The sequence below is a fragment of the Pteropus alecto genome, unplaced genomic scaffold (assembly GCF_000325575.1).
Source record: "Pteropus alecto unplaced genomic scaffold, ASM32557v1 scaffold413, whole genome shotgun sequence".
Classification (NCBI taxonomy): Eukaryota; Metazoa; Chordata; class Mammalia; order Chiroptera; family Pteropodidae; genus Pteropus; species Pteropus alecto.
In genome coordinates this window covers 734,052-739,627 of record NW_006434120.1, presented here as the reverse complement: position 1 = coordinate 739,627, position 5,576 = coordinate 734,052, and the positions used below count along the sequence as shown (strand labels likewise).

The 5,576-nt window shown below is 39.1% G+C and overlaps 1 pseudogene; it reads left to right on the top strand.

Moving 5' to 3' along the window:
- Positions 1 to 4,900: 4,900 nt before the first annotated feature.
- Positions 4,901 to 5,019, top strand: LOC112477499 (annotated as a pseudogene).
- The last annotated feature ends 557 nt before the right edge of the window (positions 5,020 to 5,576 follow it).

The following is a 5,576-nucleotide window of genomic DNA, read 5'->3' as shown; positions in this document are numbered from 1 at the left end:
AAGAATCTGCTCCTTGGTGCAAAGTGTAGGCAAATAATAATAATAAAAAATAATAATAATGTATACATGAGTATCTTTCAACAGTACATTAATTGTATTTTTTGCTTATAAAAGTAATACAAGAAAATTTACCAATTCTTTAAAAAAAATATTTTATTTGTCTATTTCATAAGTACTTTTTCAGTTTTTAAAAATATATATTTTTAATTTCATTTTCTGTATTCTAATGACATTCCTGTGAACTAGAGAGGTGAGAAATAATATCATTTAGAGACAGAGAGAGGGCCAAGGTGAAAGACTTCATTCCAAACACTAGATCTCACTCCCACCTCAGCCTTCTATCCACTAATTAGACCCAGGTTTTTCCATGGGCAAATTATAATCTACCCATTGATCTTGAAGTCACTCCTGGTTAATTTGTCAGCTGACAACTGCCACCCTCTCTCCTCCCCATGGGAATTTCCCAAGGGGAACCTGGCCAGCACTGACTCAGCCAACCCACACCTCACCCAGCCTTCCAACAGCTGTCACTTCACCCACCTTGATCAGACTTGAAGGAAATCAAAAGTAACACCTTGTTGGGAAAGGGCTAAGCTTCTTGCCATAAATGATACTGCCTCCCACTCAACAGTTGGTGTCTTGTTCATTTAGACTCACAGATCAGGTTGAGTTTCAAGAGCTGTGGCATGGACCAGAACTGAGGGAAAAAGCTCGTGTCCTGGTGGTCTGTGGGAGTGGTAAAGAAGTTGAGTCTGAATGTTCTATTTCTTTGCTTGTGGATAGCAACAGAGAACACAACACTCCTCTCCCATGGAGTCACTTATTTTCTCAGTATGTTTCAGAGGTCCAAGTTCTTAGCAGAGAGCCTTGTGTTGACTAGCAATGCTTTCCTGTTTTTGTCAGTTTGAGCTGGATGTTAATAAGAGCTATCATTTATTAAGCCTATGCCATGAACCAGGATCTGTACTGAGAAAAATAGTTATTTTCTCAACAGTTATAGAGCCCTGAGAATACAGTTGCGAATAAAGCTCTCCCAAAGCTTATAATCCACTGGGGGCAACAGCCACTGAATAGCTGCTTATTTAAATGATTACAAGGGAGCAAAGCCCTATGGAGGAAAGTTCAGGAAACTTTGAGAGTCTTTAACTGACATTACTTCATTTTATTTTCAGAATAGCTCTGGGAGGTTGGTAAGCTGTCCTTCATTTTTCAGACAAGATAATGATGCTGAGAGAGTTTAAGTAAATTTCTTAGTGGAAAGGAGTGTTGAGATTGGACTGAAGATCTATCTAATGCCAATGATTTGGAGGATCCTTCCGCCCTGTACTTAATGCTCGCATGCTGAAACAAAACTATTCACCATTGCTGGAGTCACACATCTTCTGTAAGTTTAAATTCAGCCACGTCATTGTTGTATTAGAAGATCAAATGTTCTTACTTCATGAAGAGGTTTCAGGGGACCTGTGAAACTTCTGAAACTATGCAAATTTTAGGGGATATGTGCATATATTTCTTGAGAGAGAGTCCCTAGATCATATCATGTTTTCAAAGGGATCAATGACACCAAAAGTGTAATAGCCACTGCATTAGTTCGTGTACTTATAGCCCTGCTCCTTAATTTGGTCTCAGCTAACCCAACAGGCAGATGAATAAACTCATTACAAAAAGAGGTGGGTGTTCATTGACCCTCACATTTTTGCAAGGTGTTGGTAGTGATGATCGAGAGTTCATCCATGTCTCAGTCTTGCTCCTTCTCCTTACCTGCCAAGACTGGTGGTTGGGACAGGTAGAGCAAGTGGTGTAGGTCTCTCCTGGGACACTGAAAAATTTCCCCCAGTATACCACTCCCACGGGTTCAGTGGCCCCTCATAATCCAGCATTTCAGATATATCAGTTTCCTGGGCTGCTGTAACAAAGTACCTATACAACCTATGAGGCTTAAAACAACAGAAATGTATTATCTCACAGTTCTGGAGGCCAGAAGTCTGAAATCAAGGTGTTGGAAGAGCCACAATTCATCTACAGTCTCTAGAGAAGAATCCTTCCCTTGCCTTCTCCTAGCTTCTGGTTGTTTTTGGCAATCCTTGGTCTTCCTTGGCTTGTAATTACATCACTACAGTTTCTGCTTCTTCATGTGGCCATCTTCCCTCTGTCTCTGTATTGCTCATAGACTTCTAATAAGAACACTATTATTGGATTTAGGATCTACTCCAATCCAGTATTACTCCACCTTAACAGTTATATCTGCAAAGACCCTATTTTTAAATTAGGTCACAATTTGAGGTTCTAGGGGGACATGAATTTTGGGGGGACACTATTCATCCTAGTACAGATATATTTTTGACTTTGTGTTCTGCTAACAAAAATATGTACTTCTCAGTAAAAGAGCAGTAACAACAGAAACCCTCTCAGTAGTTTATACAGTAGTGTGAATGAATTTATTAGTTTTTTCCCCCGCAAAAGCAGGTTCTCTTTGGGCAAGCAGGTGTGAGTTTTCCAGGGAGTTGGGTAAGGAGGGCATAAGCTACTAGCAAAGGAGGGCAACTGAGTAGGTAGTCTGGAGACACCAAAGATAAGCTTTCTTCATTTTATAGTTTTGCTTAGGATAGACTTTGATGTGGAATTCATTCATTTTGTGATACATTCATTCTTAAAAATATTGAATGTTTGATATGTGTAAGGAATTGTGAGAACAAAAAATGAATCAGGTATGATCCCTTCCCTAAGGAACTTGTGGTCTCATAGGGCAAGTGAACAGGTCCAACATATTGGTACTGCATGGCAGAAGGTGATGAATGTCCCACCTGACAACACTTAGAGTCCTAGTATAATTGAGAGGGGGGAACACTTTTGTGTATGTCTTTCCCAGGGATGGGTCAGGAAAGGCCTCATGACAGTGGAGATGTTGGAACTAGGTTTTCTAGAATAGAAAGGTGGAGAAGTAGGAGAGAGGCAAGGGACAAAGGCACCCAGGTGGAAGATCTGAGGCATAAATGGGAAATGATACAGTTTGGCTGGAGCCCAGTGAGCATTAAGCAACTGGATTATAGGGACCTTGAATGCCAGGCCAAGAAAATTAGGCTCTAGGTTTAATGCAAGGGCCATGAGGAGTCATTGAAAGGTGTTGAGCTATGAAAAATAGGATTAGAATTTTGCTTCAAGAAGGCTAACTGTACAGCAGTGGGTATGATGGAAGGAATAAATGGACAGGGAGTTAGGAGGTCACAGTGAGGATCCTGGGGAAAGGGAACCAGGATTGGACTAGACAGAATTCATGTGAGCGGGGCAAGAAAGTAAGTAAATAAGCCTATGACAGAATATGTATTGAGGGCAGGACTGGACAACTCATTGGATGATGCCAAGTGTTTTTTTTTTCTTTTTTTTTTTCTTTAAGTTGGAAACATTTATTACCCTAACATTCATTTTTTTAAATTATGTTTTTTGTTACGTAGTGTTTTACATATACAAAGGAATAAGGATAATATACGTGTAATTTATGAAGCATAATAGTCAAATAAGCATCCTTGAACCTATCACTTTCTAGTTAGTCACATACAATCATACTTGTGTGCCTGATCTCATCCCTTGCCTGAGCCTTAATTTTGTGTTGACTACCTTCTTGCCTTTTCTCATAATTTTACCATATCTGTTTGTATCTGTAAACTATTATTTTGTCTTGTTGGTTTTGAGCTTTATAAAAATAATTATACTGTATGTACTCTTTCTCTCTATTTTTTTTAATTCAATGCCATATTCCTAAAATGTATTCATCGTACATGGTTTTGCCTTTCAAAGAAGTGGAAAAGACCATGAGTGCTATTTGGACATTTCCATTTCATAGGCAGATGGTAGCTCTGGCTGGAGACGGCTAGGGAGACGATGTCTAGTCTCCTGCTATCCTGGGAAGCATTTCTGAGGAACTAGCTTAACCTTCTCTCTGTTCTTGCCCTGCACAAAAGAGCAGCTTCTGCTTAATGGTAATGGATGGGCAGGCACCATAGGAACACATTCTGTGCCAGGAAGAAAGCTTGCTGGTTTAAAAACAACAATAGCAACAACAAAAACAGCAACAACAACAACATATTTATTTTGCTCACAAATCTTTAGTCTGGGCAAGGATAGCTTATTTCTGTTCCACTCTTGGGGAACAAAATGGGTTAGCTTGAAGCCTGGAATCATCTGAAGGCTCATTCATTAACATTCTGGTACCTAGGCTGGGAGGACTCAGACAGTTGAAGACTGGAACAGTTGGGGCTCCTCAGGCAGCTCTCTCTCTATGTGGTCTCTCTATCATAGCATCTTTGAAGGACCAGACTTTTTATATTGCAGCTCCTGGATACCAATGCATCTGTCCCAAGAGAAAGAGAGCTAGATGGAAGCTGTAGTTTCTTTTATGACCTAGCTTTAGAAGTCACATAGCCATATCCTATTGGTGGAAGAGTTACAAAGGTCCGCTCAGGTTCAAGTGGATGGAACATAAACCCTACCTCTTAATGGGAAAGTGTCAACATCACATTGTAAGGATGGCATATAATTGTGTGGCTATGTTTGAAAAATATGGTCTGCCACAGACTCTGACCTAGAAGAATGAAATGCCTTGATGTATTTTCACAGGAAAATCCTGAGAAGGAAAGGGAATATTCATATAAAGAAAAATGGCCCAGAAAAGAACCAATTCAACCAGGTCTAGGGTCTAAGATACATCTCTCCTGTTTCAGAAACAAAGGAAATGGCATCAACCCACAGAAATCGGGCTTAACTTGTATGACTAATAATCACTGCACAGTAGCATTTAATAATTCCTCCTCCTCCTCCTCCTCTTTTTCTTTTCTTTTACAAGCATTTAACTTTATTTGGCCTAACACTTTTCAAGCTTCTTTGACCACAAATATCTTCCCAAGTCTATGGCCATGCTACCCTGAACACGCCGGATCCCTTCTGATCTCAGAAGCTAAGCAGGGTCGGGCCAGGTTAGTACTTGGATGGGAGACCACCTGGGAGGACCATGTGCTGTAGGTGTAAAAAAAATACCTTCCTCTGAACAATCCTGACTTTCATAGTATACAGTGAATCACCTCTTGGATTCCAAAGATATAACATTAGGTTCTCTATAGATTACTTTAGTTATTTTGTTAAAAAGTAATAAAACATATCCCTGGTTGAGAATCTTAGAAAATAAATTTTAGGCTGGTAAATAATATTTGTAGTAAATATTCTAATAGATTTTACAAAAATGTGCTATTTTACCCCTTTTTTCATGAAATTTTTAAAAGTACTTTTTAATTAACTGTCAGGTGGATGTGTTTGCTGTATCCTGTTTTATATAGTCTTATAAGTTTGTATTTTGGCATCCACAATTGTTCTATTATTTTAAGTACAAAGATTATTATTATAACACTAGTCTTTATGCTTTGAGAGGAGAAGGGTAGAGGTTCAGATAACACCAAGTGCCTATTTAAGTATCTAAAATGTAAAGATACTTTTAATTCAAACAAGAGTTATTTTTGAGTTCCTTTTTCTCTTGAGGTGCCATGGTAGGTTCCAGCATACAAAGACAGTGTGAAGTGATGTTCTGA